The sequence below is a fragment of the Etheostoma spectabile genome, unplaced genomic scaffold (assembly GCF_008692095.1).
Source record: "Etheostoma spectabile isolate EspeVRDwgs_2016 unplaced genomic scaffold, UIUC_Espe_1.0 scaffold00004570, whole genome shotgun sequence".
In the NCBI taxonomy this organism is placed as follows: domain Eukaryota; kingdom Metazoa; phylum Chordata; class Actinopteri; order Perciformes; family Percidae; genus Etheostoma; species Etheostoma spectabile.
Window position 1 is genome coordinate 1 of NW_022603170.1, and position 18,591 is coordinate 18,591.

At 41.5% G+C, this 18,591-nt stretch overlaps 5 non-coding genes across 5 annotated transcripts; 4 read left to right on the forward strand and 1 right to left on the reverse strand.

Moving 5' to 3' along the window:
• The first annotated feature begins 189 nt into the window (after positions 1 to 189).
• Positions 190 to 262, forward strand: trnav-aac (transfer RNA valine (anticodon AAC)). The gene has a single exon. It is a non-coding gene; the product is annotated as a tRNA-Val (tRNA).
• A 2,216-nt stretch (positions 263 to 2,478) lies between these two features.
• Positions 2,479 to 2,550, forward strand: trnav-aac (transfer RNA valine (anticodon AAC)). The gene has a single exon. It is a non-coding gene; the product is annotated as a tRNA-Val (tRNA).
• Positions 2,551 to 7,021: 4,471 nt separating this feature from the next.
• On the forward strand, positions 7,022 to 7,094 carry trnav-aac (transfer RNA valine (anticodon AAC)). Its single transcript has one exon. It is a non-coding gene; the product is annotated as a tRNA-Val (tRNA).
• Positions 7,095 to 10,637: 3,543 nt separating this feature from the next.
• On the reverse strand, positions 10,638 to 10,709 carry trnad-guc (transfer RNA aspartic acid (anticodon GUC)). Its single transcript has one exon. It is a non-coding gene; the product is annotated as a tRNA-Asp (tRNA).
• Positions 10,710 to 10,950: 241 nt separating this feature from the next.
• On the forward strand, positions 10,951 to 11,023 carry trnav-aac (transfer RNA valine (anticodon AAC)). Its single transcript has one exon. It is a non-coding gene; the product is annotated as a tRNA-Val (tRNA).
• Positions 11,024 to 18,591: the final 7,568 nt, after the last annotated feature.

An 18,591-nucleotide genomic window follows, 5' to 3' on the forward strand; every position in this document is an offset into this window, starting at 1 on the left:
AATTCAGACCACAGTCATGCATGTAGAAATATTTAGGTTTACTACATATTTGCTATCATTCAAATCCATGACAAAGCATCTGTGACTGAATTAGTTTAAAATCTCTATTTGTGTAGCTTTTTGAACATTTGCAGTAAACTAAAAATGGTGCATTTTCCCACAAATATGCAAAATAAAAGCTTTTCGTCAGTTTCCGTAGTGTAGTGGTTATCACGTTCGCCTAACACGCGAAAGGTCTCCTGTTCGAAACAGGGCGGAAACACATTTCTTTGTTTGTTGTATTGACTTCGCACAATCAAACTCTGCGAAGTTCAACTCTCCATGACATTCACGGAAAAATCTCCCTGACGTGACAATCGTGGCCAGGCCTGCCGAATTTTCCCAGTGCAGTAGTCATCACATTCAGAGATTCAGAGTATCCTGTCGAAAATTGATGCAGAAAAACTAGTCCACGCATTTGTTACTCTAAGCTGGATTACTCCAGTTCTTTATTAGGTTGCTAAAAGATGTCCATAAATGCTAGCTGATCCAGAATGCTGCAGCACGTGTTCTGATAGGAACCAGGAAAGAGATCACATCTCTCCTGGTTTGCTTTCTCTGCATTGGCTTCCTGTAAATCCAGAATAGAATTTAAATCCTTCTTCTCACCTACAAAGCTCTTCATGTTCAACACCATCTTATCTTAAAGAGCTCATTGTACCTTATTACCCCACCAAGCACTGCCTCCCCCCAATGCAGGGTTCCTTGTTTTCCTAAAGTCTCCAAAAGGGGTCGAATGGGAGCCAGAGTGTTCAGCTATCAAGCTCCTCACCCGGGTTCCCGTTTGGGTCAGGAGGCAGACACCATCTCCACATTTAAGAGTAGGCTTGAGACTTTCCTCTTTGATGAAGCTTATAGGTAGTCTGCTCAGTTTTTTCCTTGCCTCTTTCGCCTAGTGCTTGCTCTTGGTGGGAATTTTCCGGTTTCTGTAAATAACATCACAGAAGATGGTCTGGACCTGCTCTTTTATGAAAAGCGCAATGAGATAAGTGTTGTTGTGATTTGGCGCTATAATAAAATTGAATTGAATTAAATACCTGAACTCAACTAACTTCGACTAGCCTCATAGTTGATGCTTTACATTCTTGGATCCGTCTTAGGTTCCTGCTGTCTGCCTACGTTCCTGGATCCTGAAGTAGGTGATCATATCGTCACTGAAAAACATATCTTGATACAGATCATTCTCATCCTTTTGTAAAAACCTTTGTCTTTCTTGGAGTATATCCACTATAATACATTCTTAAAAAAATGTCATATCTTTTGCTATGGTTGGGCCTCGTATCCAAACTACTCTGGCAGATGATACTAGTGTCGATTTAGCCTTGGGAATATTAGCAGCTGGTAGACAGATCTCCCCAATCGGGAATAAACCCCAGTCTTCCGTGGAGAGGCGGAGGCGCCCTCCAAAGTTTCAGTAGTATTGTGGTTTTGTGTTGGAACAAGTTGCACTGTTTTGAATAAGCTTTTGAGATACAAGAACGTCTTCACTTGGGACAGCAATTGACTCCCAACCCGATGGAGAAATCCTGAGCTTTGAGATTTGGAGGGGCTGACTTTGATTACGAATGCTTGACACTTGGACTTCAATCTGCCCCAGTGGGTGCTGTAGATCACTGTTTGATGAAGCCCACAGAACAACATAATCTGGAAAGAGCATAAGAGGAATTATAGGTGCCCAGACTTGACACTCCCCACCTTCTGCTGCGCCTTGTGAGGTGCTGTTCATTGTCCAGTAGATATGCTTTTTCCATCGCTTGACGATATTCCCATTTAGGGTCAGGAGTTCTCCTCCCATGCTGAACACAGCCTGAGCCAAGGCACGCTTTCCCCCCCATGATTCACCCCCGTGGAAGCTGTAGATCAATGCCTGAGAAAGCCAAATGAACCACATAGTCTGCAAAGAGCATAAATGGAATTCCAAGGCTAGACTTGACACTCTCCCAACTCCTCGCCCTTGTGACGTTTTGTTCACGTCCAGGAGTTGTGCTCTTTCATCGCTTGAAAACATTCCCTTTTAGATCCATTCTCCTTCCATGCTGAACACAGCTTGAGCCAAGGCCCACGTTCCCAGTAGTCCCACGCGTTCGCCGGGACTTCCTCGAGGCCTTGCATTGGTTAGCTGGTAGAAAAATCTCCCCGTCGGGGAATCAACCCCGATCTTCCGCGTGACAGGCGGAGATACTGTCCATTACTAACGATAGGAATGCCCAAGCTTAATATTTGTTCATCAAGAAATGGCGCTATTCCAACATTCAGACCACAGTCAATGCATGTAGAATATTTAGGTTTACTACATATTTTGCTATCATTCAAATCCATGACAAAGCATCTGTGACTGAATCTAGTTTAAAATCTCTATTTTGTAGCTTTTTGAACATTTGCAGTAAAATAAAAAATGGTGCATTTCCCACAAATATGCAAAATAAATGAATTTCGTCAGTGTCCGTAGTGTAGTGGTTATCACGTTCGCCTAACACGCGAAAGGTCCCCTGTTCGAAACAGGCGGAAACACTTTCTTTGTTTTGTATTGACTTCGCACAATCAAACTCTGCGAAGTTAAAACTCTCCATGACATTCACGGAAAAATCTCCCTGACGTGAAATCGTGGCCAGGCCTGCCGAAGTTTCCCCAGTGCAGTAGTCATCACATTCAGAGATTCAGGAGTATCCTGTCGAAAATTGATGCAGAAAAACTAGTCCACCATTTGTTACTTCTAAGCTGGATTACTCCAAGTTCTTTATTATCAGGTTGCTTAAAAGAGTCCATAAAGATTATTCAGCTGATCCAAATGCTGCAGCACGTGTTCTGATAGGAACCAGAAAAAGAGATCACATCTCTCCTGGTTTGGCTTCTCTGCATGGCTTCCTGTAAAATCCAGAATAGAATTTAAACCTTCTTCTCACCTACAAAGCTCTTCATGTTCAAGCACCATCTTATCTTAAAGAGCTCATTGTACCTTATTACCCCACCAGAGCACTGCTCTCCAGATGCAGGTTCCTTGTGGTTCCTAAAGTCTCCAAAAGTAGAATGGGAGCCAGAGTGTTCAGCTATCAAGCTCCTCACCGGGTTCCCGTTTGGTTCAGGAGGCAGACACCATCTCCACATTTAAGAGTAGGCTTGAGACTTTCCTCTTTGATGAAGCTTATAGGTAGTTCTGGCTCAGTTTTTCCTTGCCTCTTTCGCCTAGTGCTGCTCTTGGTGGGAATTTTCCGGTTTCTGTAAATAACATCACAGAAGTGGTCTGGACCTGCTCTTTTATGAAAAGCGCAATGAGATAAGTGTTGTTGTGATTTGGCGCTATATAAATAAAATGAATTGAATTAAATTACCTGAACCTCAACTTCCTAGCCTCATAGTTGATGTTTTACATTCTTGGATCCGTCTTAGGTCCTGCTGTCTGCCTACGTTCCTGGATCCTGAGTAGGTGATCATATCGTCACTGAAAACATATCTTTGATAGCAGGATCATTCTCAATCCTTTTGTAAAACCCTTTGTCTTTTCTTGGAGTATATCCACTATAATACATTCTTAAAATGTCATATCTTTTGCTATGGTGGGCCTCGTATCCAAACTACTCTGGCAGATGGTACTAGTGTCGATTTAGCCTGGGAATAATTAGCAGCTGGTAGACAGATCTCCCCATCGGGAAATAAAACCCCAGTCTTCCGTGGAGAGGCGGAGGCGACATCCAAAGTTTCAGTAGTATTGTGGTTTTTTGTGTTGGAACAAGTTGCACTGTTTGAAATAAGCTTTTGAGATACAAGAACGTCTTCACTTGGGACAGCAATTGACTCCCACCCGATGGTAGAAATCCTGAGCTTTGAGATTTGGAGGGGCTGACTTTGATTACGAATGCTTGACACTGGACTTCAATCTGCCCCATGGGTGCTGTAGATCCACTGTTTGATGAAGCCCACAGAACAACATATCTGGAAAGAGCAGAAGAGCAATTATAAGGTCCCAGACTTGACACTCTCCCCACCTTCTGCTGCGCCTTGTGAGGTGCTGTTCATGTCCATTGCTTTCAATGTCCATGTTCATGTTCATGTCAATGACATATGCTCCTTCCTCTGCCTCATCTAAAAAGAAAAGTTCTGTTGAGATATGCCTAATCTAAAAGAAGTTGATGTGTATATAGTGCTGATCCGAGTATCCGGCTGAAACGAGTTTCCCGGTACGTCGATAAAGCACTTTCCAGTACAAGTATTATCGCGAGTATATGAGTCCGGCCACATGTTGCCCGCCACTATCACACAACTGTTGGGTGTGGGCCTGTAAGTATTGGTGCTTGTATTACATCAAGTTTTTCCAATAACATAAAACACTTGGACTACGTAGCTCCACTGACTACCCTGAGAAACTAATGACACACTGTATCAGTGGCAGCTGCTGGCCCGTCCGGTACTTTTCTACACACAAAGACCTCACTTCCCATACAATAACCACATCGACTAACGTCACATCCACACGTTCCCACATGGCACCTGTCTTAAAGGGGATGTTCGATGTTATAATCATTACAGGAGAAACGTGAAAGTTTCTTTCTATCAACAGCAAAAAAGTATTTAAGGTCAACAATCACCACGTCCTGCGATGCAACTATCGTGCATGCGCACATCGCGATGGTCCGATGCTAAAACACAATATTGTTCAGCCCTTACCTGACGATATACTTCAGTAAGCTAGTTTGCCAATTTTATCTTGGTAATGCCACATGTATTATCTTAGTTTGTTTAGAATCCCAACATAGGTGATACTACATACACTGTATAACAATACATTACGTGTTTCTTTATTTCATCTTCCATTTTTGCTCCCTGACGTGAAATCGTGGCCAGGCCTGCCGAAGATTCCCCAGTGCAGTAGTCATCACATTCAGAGATTCAGGAGTATCCTGTCGAAAATTGATGCAGAAAAACTAGTCCACGCATTTGTTACTTCTAAGCTGGATTACTCCAGTTCTTTATTATCAGGTTGCTTAAAAGAGTCCATAAAGATTCTTCAGCTGATCCAGAATGCTGCAGCACGTGTTCTGATAGGAACCAGGAAAAGAGATCACATCTCTCCTGGTTTGGCTTCTCTGCATTGGCTTCCTGTAAAATCCAGAATAGAATTTAAAATCCTTCTTCTCACCTACAAAGCTCTTCATGTTCAAGCACCATCTTATCTTAAAGAGCTCATTGTACCTTATTACCCACCAGAGCACTGCGCTCCCAGAATGCAGGGTTCCTTGTGGTTCCTAAAGTCTCCAAAAGTAGAATGGGAGCCAGAGTGTTCAGCTATCAAGCTCCTCACCAGGTTCCCGTTTGGGTTCAGGAGGCAGACACCATCTCCACATTTAAGAGTAGGCTTGAGACTTTCCTCTTTGATGAAGCTTAAAGGTAGTTCTGGCTCAGTTTTTCTTTGCCTCTTCGCCTAGTGCTTGCTCTTGGTGGGAATTTTCCGGTTTCTGTAAATAACATCACAGAAGATGGTCTGGACCTGCTCTTTTATGAAAAGCGCAATGAGAATAAGTGTTGTGTGATTTGGCGCTGTATAAATAAAATTGAATTGAATTAAATACCTGAACCTCAACTTCCTAGCCTCATAGTTGATGTTTTACATTCTTGGATCCGTCTTAGGTTCCTGCCGTCTGCCTACGTTCCTGGATCCTGAAGTAGGTGATCATATCGTCACTGAAACATATCTTTGATAGCAGGATCATTCTCAATCCTTTTGTAAAACCTTTGTCTTTCTTGGAGTATATCCACTATAATACATTCTTAAAAATGTCATATCTTTTGCTATGGTTGGGCCTCGTATCCAACTACTCTGGCAGATGATACTAGTGTCGATTTAGCCTTGGGAAATAATTAGCAGCTGGTAGACAGATCTCCCCATCGGGAAATAAAACCCCAGTCTTCCGTGTGAGAGGCGGAGGCGACCATCCAAAGTTTCAGTAGTATTGTGTGTTTTGTGTTGGAACAAGTTGCACTGTTTGAAATAAGCTTTTGAGATACAAGAACGTCTTCACTTGGGACAGCAATTGACTCCCAACCCGATGGGAGAAATCCTGAGCTTTGAGATTTGGAGGGGCTGACTTTGATTACGAATGCTTGACACTGGACTTCAATCTGCCCAGTGGGCGCTGTAGATCACTGTTTGATGAAGCCCACAGAACAACATAATCTGGAAAGAGCAGAAGAGCAATTATAAGGTGCCCAGACTTGACACTCTCCCACCTTCTGCTGCGCTTGTGAGGTGCTGTTCATGTCCAGTAGATATGCTTTTTCCATCGCTTGACGATATTCCCATTTAGGGTGAGGAGTTCTCCTCCCATGCTGAACACAGCCTGAGCCAAGGCACGCTTTCCCCCTCATGATTCACCCCAGTGGAAGCTGTAGATCAATGCCTGATAAAGCCAAATGAACCACATAGTCTGCAAAGAGCATAAATGGAATTCCAAGGTGGCTAGACTTGACACTCTCCCAACTCCTGCGGCACCTTGTGACGTTTTGTTCACGTCCAGGAGTTGTGCTCTTTCAATCGCTTGAAAACATTCTCATTTAGGATCAGGAGTTCTCCTTCCATGCTGAACACAGCATGAGCCAAGGCCCACTTTCCCGAGTAGTCCCACGCGTTCGCCGGGACTTCCTCGAGGCCTTGCATCGGTTAGCTGGTAGAAAAATCTCCCCGTCGTGGAATCGAACCCCGATCTTCCGCGTGACAGGCGGAGATACTGTCCATTATACTAACGAGGAATGCCCAAGCTTAATATTTGGCACATCAAGAAATAGGTGGCGCTATTCCAACATTTAGGCCACAGTCAATGCATGTAGAAATATTTAGGTTTACTACATATTTGCTGTCATTCAAATCCATGACAAAGCATCTGTGACTGAATCTAGTTTAAAATCTCTATTTTGTAGCTTTTTGAACATTTGCAGTAAAATAAAAATGGTGCATTTTCCCACAAATATGCAAAATAAATGCTTTTCGTCAGTTTCCGTAGTGTAGTGGTTATCACGTTCGCCTAACACGCGAAAGGTCCCCTGTTCGAAACAGGGCGGAAACACATTTCTTTGTTTGTGTTGACTTCGCACAATCAAACTCTGCGAAGTTAAACTCTCCATGACATTCACGGAAAAATCTCCCTGACGTGAAATCGTGGCCAGGCCTGCCGAAGTTTCCCCAGTGCAGTAGTCATCACATTCAGAGATTCAGGAGTATCCTGTCGAAAATTGATGCAGAAAAACTAGTCCACGCATTTGTTACTTCTAAGCTGGATTACTCCAGTTCTTTATTATCAGGTTGCTTAAAAGAGTCCATAAAGATTCTTCAGCTGATCCAGAATGCTGCAGCACGTGTTCTGATAGGAACCAGGAAAAGAGATCACATCTCTCCTGGTTTGGCTTCTCTGCATTGGCTTCCTGTAAAATCCAGAATAGAATTTAAAATCCTTCTTCTCACCTACAAAGCTCTTCATGTTCAAGCACCATCTTATCTTAAAGAGTTCATTGTACCTTATTACCCCACCAGAGCACTACGCTCCCAGAATGCACGGTTCCTTGTGGTTCCTAAAGTCTCCAAAAGTAGAATGGGAGCCAGAGTGTTCAGCTATCAAGCTCCTCACCAGGTTCCCGTTTGGGTTCAGGAGGCAGACACCATCTCCACATTTAAGAGTAGGCTTGAGACTTTCCTCTTTGATGAAGCTTATAGGTAGTTCTGGCTCAGTTTTTCATTGCCTCTTTCGCCTAGTGATTGCTCTTGGTGGGAATTTTCGGGTTTCTGTAAATAACATCACAGAAGATGGTCTGGACCTGCTCTTTTATGAAAAGCGCAATGAGATAAGTGTTGTTGTGATTTGGCGCTATATAAATAAAATTGAATTGAATTAAATTACCTGAACCTCAACTTCCTAGCCTCATAGTTGATGTTTTACATTCTTGGATCCGTCTTAGGTTCCTGCCGTCTGCCTACGTTCCTGGATCCTGAAGTAGGCGATCATATCGTCACTGAAAACATATCTTTGATAGCAGGATCATTCTCAATCCTTTTGTAAAACCTTTGTCTTTCTTGGAGTATATCCACTATAATACATTCTTAAAAATGTCATATCTTTTGCTATGGTTGGGCCTCGTATCCAAACTACTCTGCAGATGATACTAGTGTCGATTTAGCCTTGGGAAATAATTAGCAGCTGGTAGACAGATCTCCCCATCGGGAAATAAACCCCAGTCTTCCGTGTGAGAGGCGGAGGCGACCATCCAAAGTTTCAGTAGTATTGTGGTTTTTGTGTTGGAACAAGTTGCACTGTTTGAAATAAGCTTTTGAGATACAAGAACGTCTTCACTTGGGACAGCAATTGACTCCCAACCCGATGGGAGAAATCCTGAGCTTTGAGATTTGGAGGGGCTGACTTTGATTACGAATGCTTGACACTGGACTTCAATCTGCCCCAGTGGGTGCTGTAGATCACTGTTTGATGAAGCCCACAGAACAACATAATCTGGAAAGAGCAGAAGAGCAATTATAAGGTGCCCAGACTTGACACTCTCCCACCTTCTGCTGCGCCTTGTGAGGTGCTGTTCATGTCCAGTAGATATGCTTTTTCCATCGCTTGACGATATTCCCATTTAGGGTCAGGAGTTCTCCTCCCATGCTGAACACAGCCTGAGCCAAGGCACGCTTTCCCCCTCATGATTCACCCCAGTGGAAGCTGTAGATCAATGCCTGATAAAGCCAAATGAACCACATAGTCTGCAAAGAGCATACAGGTAAAAGCCAGTAAATTAGAATATTTTGAAAAACTTGATTTATTTCAGTAATTGCATTCAAAAGGTGTAACTTGTACATTATATTTATTCATTGCACACAGACTGATGCATTCAAATGTTTATTTCATTTAATTTTGATGATTTGAAGTGGCAACAAATGAAAATCCAAAATTCCTTGTGTCACAAAATTAGAATATTACTTAAGGCTAATACAAAAAAGGGAGTTTTTAGAAATGTTGGCCAACTGAAAAGTATGAAAATGAAAAATATGAGCATGTACAATACTCAATACTTGGTTGGAGCTCCTTTTGCCTCAATTACTGCATTAATGCGGCGTGGCATGGAGTCGATGAGTTTCTGGCACTGCTCAGGTGTTATGAGAGCCCAGGTTGCTCTGATAGTGGCCTTCAACTCTTCTGCGTTTTTGGGTCTGGCATTCTGCATCTTCCTTTTCACAATACCCCACAGATTTCTATGGGGCTAAGGTCAGGGGAGTTGGCTGGCCAATTTAGAACAGAAATACCATGGTCCGTAAACCAGGCACAGGTAGATTTTGCGCTGTGTGCAGGCGCCAAGTCCTGTTGGAACCTGAAATCTCCATCTCCATAGAGCAGGTCAGCAGCAGGAAGCATGAAGTGCTCTAAAACTTGCTGGTAGACGGCTGCGTTGACCCTGGATCTCAGGAAACAGAGTGGACCGACACCAGCAGATGACATGGCACCCCAAACCATCACTGATGGTGGAAACTTTACACTAGACTTCAGGCAACGTGGATCCTGTGCCTCTCCTGTCTTCCTCCAGACTCTGGGACCTCGATTTCCAAAGGAAATGCAAATTTGCTTTTGTCAGAAAACATGACTTTGGACCACTCAGCAGCAGTCCAGCTCTTTTTTTCCTTGGCCCAGGTGAGACGCTTTTCGCGCTGTTTCTTGGTCAACAGTGGCTTGACACGAGGTATGCGGCAGTTGAAACCCATGTCTTTCAAGCGTCTCTTGGTGGTGGATCTTGAAGCACTGACTCCAGCAGCTGTCCACTCCTTGTGAATCTCCCCCACATTTTTGAATGGGTTTTTTTTCACAATCTTGACTAGGGCGCGGTGATCCCTATCGCTTGTACACTTTTCTGACCACAGTTTTTCCTTCCCTTTGCCTCTCTATTAATGTGTTTGGACACAGAGCTCTGAGAACAGCCAGCCTCTTCAGCAATAACCTTTGTGTCTTTCCCTCCTTGTGCAATGTGTCGATGGTCGCCTTTTGGACAGCTGTCAAATCTGAAGTCTTCCCATGTTTGTGTAGGCTTCAGAACTGGACTGAGAGACCATTTAAAGCCCTTTGCAGGTGTTTTGAGTTAATCAGCTGATTAGTTTGTGGCACCAGGTGTCTTCAAAATTTAACCCTTACACAATATTCTAATTTTGTGACACACGGAATTTTGGATTTTCATTTGTTGCCACTTCAAATCATCAAAATTAAATGAAATAAACATTTGAATGCATCAGTCTGTGTGCAATGAATAAATATAATGTACAAGTTACACCTTTTGAATGCAATTACTGAAATACATCAAGTTTTTCAAAATATTCTAATTTACTGGCTTTTACCTGTAAATGGAATTCCAAGGTGGCTAGACTTGACACTCTCCCAACTCCTGCGGCACCTTGTGACGTTTTGTTCACGTCCAGGAGTTGTGCTCTTTCAATCGCTTGAAAATATTCCCATTTAGGATCAGGAGTTCTCCTCCCATGCTGAACACAGCTTGAGCCAAGGCCCACTTTCCCGAGTAGTCCCACGCGTTCGCCGGGACTTCCTCGAGGCCTTGCATCGGTTAGCTGGTAGAAAAATCTCCCCGTCGGGAAATCGAACCCCGATCTTCCGCGTGACAGGCGGAGATACTGTCCATTATACTAACGAGGAATGCCCAAGCTAAATATTTGGCACATCAAGAAATAGGTGGCGCTATTCCAACATTCAGACCACAGTCAATGCATGTAGAAATATTTAGGTTTACTACATATTTGCTATCATTCAAATCCATGACAAAGCATCTGTGACTGAATCTAGTTTAAAATCTCTATTTTGTAGCTTTTTGAACATTTGCAGTAAAATAAAAATGGTGCATTTTCCCACAAATATGCAATATAAATATTTTTCTTTAGTTTCCGTAGTGTAGTGGTTATCACGTTCGCCTAACACGCAAAAGGTCCCCTGTTCGAAACAGGGCAGAAACACATTTCTTTGTGCTGGCTCAGTTTTTCATTGCCTCTTTCGCCTAGTGCTTGCTCTTGGTGGGAATTTTCGGGTTTCTGTAAATAACATCACAGAAGATGGTCTGGACCTATTTGAAAGTTGATGTGTTTATGCTTTAATATCAATGAAAGTTGATGTGTATGTGCATTAATCTAAAAGAAATTTGATGTGTATATGCAGTTATTAAAAAGAAAGTTGATGTGTATATGCATTAATGAAAAAGAAAGTTGATGTGTTTATGCCTTAATCTAAAAGAAAGTTGATGTGTATGTGCATTTATTAAAAAGAAAGTTGATTTCGTAATGAATAGTGATAATAATATAATGAATGGTGTTGATAAATCAAAAAGAAAGTTGATATGTATATGCATTAATCTAAAAGAAAGTTGATGTTTATATGCATTTATTAAAAAGAAAGTTGATGTCAAAATGAATTTTGATGAAGACAAAAGGAATGGTGATGATATAATAAAAAGAAAGTTGATGTGTATATGCATTAATGGAAAAGAAAGTTGATGTTTATATGCATATATTAAAAAGAAAGTTGGTGTGTATATTAGGGGTGATCCGAGTATCCGGCTGAAACGAGTATCCGGTACGGATAAAGCACTTTTGCCGAGTACAAGTATTATACGAGTAATATGAGTCAATATCCGTGCTCGGATTGAATAAAACTCCTCAACTGGCCGCGCAGCGTTCTGTGATAATCACAGCGCCCCCCCCCCCCCCCCCCCCCCCCCCCCGCCTACAAACCCGCTCGGATCAATCACACACACACAGAACATGGAGAAATGCGCTCTCTCTCTCTCTCTCTCTCGCTCTCTCCTGCTCCGTCAGTCAATCGGTCTGCGGATCTGTTCCGTTAACGTTTAGGGTTTCTTCAGCTTCAGGTTTGTTTTTATCTTCGGTTTATAGTCCTTACATAGTAACCAGTAGATTTCTGGTGAACGTGGGGTTTGTAGTCTTTACATAGTAACCAGTAGATTTCTGGTGAACGTGGGGTTTGTAGTCCTTACATAGTAACCAGTAGATTTCTGGTGAACGTGGGGTTTGTAGTCCTTACATAGTAACCAGTAGATTTCTGGTGAACGTGGGGTTTGTAGTCCTTACATAGTAACCAGTAGATTTCTGGTGAACGTGGGGTTTGTAGTCCTTACATAGTAACCAGTAGATTTCTGGTGAACGTTGGGTTTGTAGTCCTTACATAGTAACCAGTAGATTTCTGGTGAACGTGGGGTTTGTAGTCCTTACATAGTAACCAGTAGATTTCTGGTGATCGTGGGGTTTGTAGTCCTTACATAGTAACCAGTAGATTTCAGGTGAACGTGGGGTTTGTAGTCCTTACATAGTAACCAGTAGATTTCTGGTGAACGTGGGTTTCAGACACGCTGCTTGGTTTAAAGGAAACCCCCGTTGTGTCTCTGCCATCGGAGATTTTTTTTTTTTTTAACTGCCAGCTGCAGTTCATTATGTCATCAATTTTCTTTTTGATTTATCATCACCATTCATTATGTCATCATCACTATTCATTATGACATCAACTTTCTTTTAGATTAATGCATATACACATCAACTTTCTTTTTAATAACTGCATATATACATTTTGATTGAAAGACAAGAACTCATTAATAGAATTTGAAATAAGTTCGCAAAATTCTTTGTCTGCCAATAGAAGAGAGTTAAATCTCCAAAGAGGTGGGCTACGTTTATAGGTAGAAAGTTGAATATCTAATAATAAAGGTGAATGGTCAGATATTACAATACCTAAATAGTCAGAGGAAAATACACCTGCATTAAGCGTACTGTCAATTAAAAAGTAATCATTCCTAGAATGTGAATGATGCACCTGGGAAAAGAAAGAGAATTTTTTAATGGTGGGGTTACGAGATCTCCATGGACCAACAAGACCATTCCGTTTTCATAATCAGAAAATGTTATAGACATAGCAGATTGAGTCAGATTTCGAGGATTAGAACGATCCAAGATTGGGTCAAAAACACAAATTAGATCCCCACCGAAGATCAGCAGGTGTGTATTCAAGAAGGGAATGTTACTCAGCAATCTGTTAGCAAATTCAACATTATCGAAGTTTGGGGCATTTACATTTACAAACAAAACCCTCTTTTGTGAAAAAGTACCAGCAACCATGAGGTATCTGCCATTCCTATCAGCAATAACATCAGTGGATGAGAACTGAACTTTTCTGCTAACTAAAATGGCGACTCCTCTAGCTTTTGAATTAAAATTTGAGTGGAAAACTTGAGCCACCCAAGGGCAATGTAACCTACGGTGATCTTTGACGCGAAGGTGAGTCTCCTGCAAGAATACTATATCAGAGTTTAAACGTTTCAAGTGCGCAAAAACCTTAGATCGCTTAACAGGATTCCCCATACCTCTGATATTCACACTGATAAATCTGAGAGGTGTGCCTGACCCAGCCATGCTGGGATCTATAATGCCATTAACCATTTAAATAAAAAAATAACATAAAAAAATGAAAATGGTCATAGAGAGCACTCACCCCCCAACATACCCCCAAACACAAATACACCCAAAGTCCCCATATAACCATAGAACAAAGGAGACAGCAGTGTTTCCCACAATAACCAAAAGTTGTCCACAATAGCGTTGAACAACCCGGAGACCATGCAGAATAGACAAAGGTAAGAGAGAAAAAAAACTCCCGCCGATCTCAACACTGTTTAACAGTATGCACATGAATATAGTAAAGCACGTAAAAATGCAAAATGACAAATAATAGTAGGCCCTCAGTCCTGTACTATCAGATGGAGAAAGCATAAAATGAGGTAGTGCTGATCATATCTGAAGTACAAAATACAAAATATATATATTATGTTAATCACATACAGTAAGATTGACGGAAAAAAACAATACCTGCTATAAACAAACAGTGACACTAACCTAGTTAGTGTAGCAAGCCAGAAAACCTGAAAATCTACTGAAAACAAATACTGAACATGTAGATAAATAAGGCTGGTGAGTCCACAAACTAAGGAATAATAGAAAAAAACTCTGAAAAGCTACTAGAGCTCACCCAGAAATCAAAGTTTTGACATAGTCGCTGGCTTCATCCGCAGAAACAAAGTCCTTCTCAACACCGTTGTATGTGATGCGAAGTCGCGCTGGATGAATCCGACCATATCGAGCACCGACAATGCCACGAAGTTGGCGTCTGACCTCGTTGAAAGCAGCCCGAGCCCGAGCTATCTTGGCAGTGTGATCCGGGAAGAGTGAGACGGTCAAGTCTCTGACTTTCATCTGTCGGAGCTCTCTAGCGCGGCGCAGAATGTCAACACAGTCACTGTAACGATGAAATCTGCACACAATGGCTCGTGGACCATCACCAGGCTTGGGTTTGGGTTGGAGGGTCCGGTGGGACCTGTCCAAAAGCGGCTCTTTTTCCAGACCCAACGCTTCCTTCAGTAAGGCGGCTACACATAACTGCACATATACATACAATTTCTTTTTGATTAATGCATATACACATTCATTATGTCATCATCACTATTCATTATGACATCAACTTTTTTTCATAGATTAATGCATATACACATCAACTTTCTTTTTGATTAATGCATATACAGATCAACTTTCGTTTTGATAAATGCATATACACATAAAATTTCTTTTTTATTAATGCATACACACATCAACTTTCTTTTAGATTAATGCAAATACGCATCAAGTTTTTTTTAGATTTCTGCATATACACATCAACTTTCATTTTGAATTATGCATAAATACATCAACTTTCTTTTAGATTTATGCATATACACATCAACTTTCTTTTTAATAAATGCATATACACATTCATTATGTCATCATCACTATTCAATATGACATCAACTTTTTTTTATAGATTAATGCATATACAGATTAACTTTCTTTTTATTATATCATCACCATTCATTATGACATCAACTTACTTTGATATTAATGCATATACACATCAACATTCTTTGATATTAATGCATATACACCTCAACATTCTTTGATATTAATGCATGTACAAATCAACTTTCTGTTCATTGTATCATCACCATTAATTATGATATCATCACTATTCATCCCTTCTCTCCAAAGCCAGGAGCATATCTGGCCATGTTCATCGCTCAAGCAAAGCCAGCAACAGATTACATGAGCTCCAAACACAGTAGAACCTCCCCCAGCACACGCTCATAACAGATGAAAAAACAAGGTGGAACAATACTTTCTACATGCTCCAGCGGCTGGTGGAGCAGCGCAGGGCTTGGCATTCTAACATGGGTAAAGATTCTACAATCATCTATCCAAATGAGTGGGGGTTAGCATCAGACATGCTCACTGTTCTTAGTCCTTTTGAGGAGGTCACACGGGCGCCCTCAAAACCCAGCGCCTCCATCTCTGAGGTCATCCCCCTCCTGGATGGCCCTGCGCCATCATCAGGTCACTGCATGCTGGTGAGGAATCTGAGGATGAATCAGATCAGTTCCTGGCTGGTGATGATTATCAGGATGCCACAGTGGGGCTGGGCCAAGATGTTGCGGCTGAGTCCAGGGAAAGGTTAGGCACAGCAGCAGGGAAACTGGCAGCCAATCTGAGCAAAGAACTAGGATGGCATTTTGAACCAATTTTTGCAAACTCCACATTTCTGCTTGCCACTCTCCTTGACCCCAGATATAAGGCCAGCTGTTTTCTGAGCGGGTTTTTAGCACAGCTGGAAATGTGTTCAGTCCACAGCGTGCAAACTTAGATCCTAGTCATGTGGAACAACTGGTCTTCATTACAGTCCATGCAGATCTGAAAAACAGCATCAGCCTATTTGATCCGTAGAAGACAGTCCCCCCCGCCCCCCCTCTCTCTTTTTTTCTCTCTCTCTGTATCTCTTACTCACAGACACACAAACACACACACACACACACACACACACACATACCTGGTATTAATAATGCATATACACATCAAATTTCTTTTTGATTAATACATATACACATCAACTTTCTTTTTGATTTATCATCACTATTCATTATGTCATCATAACAATTCATTATGACATCAACTCTCTTTTTAATAAATCCATATACACTACCGTTCAAAAGTTTGGGGTCACCCAAACAATTTTGTGTTTTCCTGAAAAGTCACACTTATTCACCACCATACGTTGTGAAATGAACAGAAAATAGAGTCAAGACATTGACAAGGTTAGAAATAATGATTTGTATTTGAAATAAGATTTTTTTTACATCAAACTGCTTTTGTCAAAGAATCCTCCATTTGCAGCAATTACAGCATTGCAGACCTTTGGCATTCTAGCTGTTAATTTGTTGAGGTAATCTGAAGAAATTGCACCCCACGCTTCCAGAAGCAGCTCCCACAAGTTAAATTGGTTGGATGGGCACTTCTTGGTACCATACGGTCATCCTGCTCCCACAACAGCTCAATGGGGTTCAGATCTGGTGACTGCGCTGGCCACTCCATTACCGATAGAACACCAGCTGCCTGCTTCTGCTCTAAATAGTTCTTGCACAATTAGGAGGTGTGTTTAGGGTCATTGTCCTGTTGTAGGATGAAATTGGCTCCAATCAAGCGCTGTCCACTGGGTATGGCATGGCGTTAAAAAATGGAGTGATAGCCTTCCTTATTCAGAATCCCTTTTACCCTGTACAAATCTCCCACCTTACCAGCACCAAAGCAACCCCAGACCATCATATTACCTCCACCATGCTTAACAGATGGCGTCAGGCATTCTTCCAGTATCTTTTTATTTGTTCTGCGTCTCCCAAACGTTCTTCTTTGTGATCCAAACACCTCAAACTTGGATTCATCCGTCCACAACACTTTTTTCCAGTCTTCCTCTGTCCAATGTCTGTGTTCTTTTCCCCACCTTAATCTTTTTCTTTTATTGGCCAGTCTCAGATATGGCTTTTTCTTTGCCACTCTGCCCTGAAGCCCAGAATCCCGCAGCCGACTCTTCACTGTAGATGTTGACACTGGTGTTTTTCGGGTCCTATTTAATGAAGATGCCAGTTGGGGACCTGCGAGGCGTCTGTTTCTCAAACTAGAGACTCTAATGTACTTATCTTCTTGCTCAGTTGTGCAACGCGGCCTCCCACTTCTTTTTCTACTCTGGTTAGAGCCTGTTTGTGCTGTCCTCTGAAGGGAGTAGTACACACCGTTGTAGGAAATCTTCAATTTCTTAGCAGTGTCTCGCATGGAATAGCCTTCATTTCTAAGGACAAAAATAGACTGTTGAGTTTCAGATGAAAGTTCTCTTTTTCTGGCCATTTTGAGCGTTTAATTGACCCCACAAATGTGATGCTCCAGAAACTCAATCTGCTCAAAGGAAGGTCAGTTTTGTAGCTTCTGTAACGACCTAAACTGTTTTCAGATGTGTGAACATGATTGCACAAGGGTTTTCTAATCATCAATTAGCCTTCTGAGCCAATGAGCAAACACATTGTACCATTAGAACACTGGAGTGATAGTTGCTGGAAATGGGCCTCTATACACCTATGTAGATATTGCACCAAAAACCAGACATTTGCAGCTAGAATAGTCATTTACCACATTAGCAATGTATAGAGTGTATTTCTTCAAAGTTAAGTTTAAAGTTATCTTCATTGAAAAGTACAGTGCTTTTCCTTCAAAAATAAGGACATTTCAATGTGACCCCAAACTTTTGAACGGTAGTGTATATACATACATACATACAAAACATAAGTTTAAAAGACGTGCAAACCATCACGGAAAAAACAAGATTGAGGTGTCCATGCGCATGAATCAATAGATTAAATCACGTGCACATTTCATGAATGGCTGTGAGACTGGGCTGAAGATGCAGATGTGGGAGATCATGTGGTAGATCTAACGTGATCAGTGTCATAGGTCAGTTTTACATGACTAAGTGGAAGATGCAGATGCGGTAGATCTAACTGGTTCTTGTTCCTAAAGTCCCACGTCCAGCATAAGTTCAGTTAAAGTTCAGCCGTACACCACATAGCAAGTTCATTTAGAGTGCAGCCGCGTGCACACCGTTGCAGCAGCAGCAGATATAACGTCACATAAGTTTCATCAGATTATTTTTTGTCATTACAAACAAAAAGTTTTAACTTTTTACTTTTTTTAACCTCCCCACTCAGCTAATGAAGAAAAGATGACACAGCACCTACAAAATTCCAGACCATTCAAAATGGGCATTAACCCTTGTGTGGTCTTCTTGTCAAAATTGAAAATATACACTTTAGTTGACACTTTTTATTGTTTTTAAGTTTTTCTTACGTTTTTGTCCTTTTTTCAACACTTCTGACGCTTTTTTTCAATGTTTGTTGGAAAAGCAGAAATTAGGAATTGTTTAGAATAAAATTAAAGAAATGTTTGTTGATGGATAATCACAGACTGGAATATGTCAACTTTTAATCCAAACTATTTCAAAACCACTTCTGGTAGGTAAAAAGGACATTGATATATATACTTTGACATGGGACTGCAGGGCCAGGGATCAAACCACCAGCCTGCTGATTGTCAGTCAACCATTCTATTTTCATTGCACC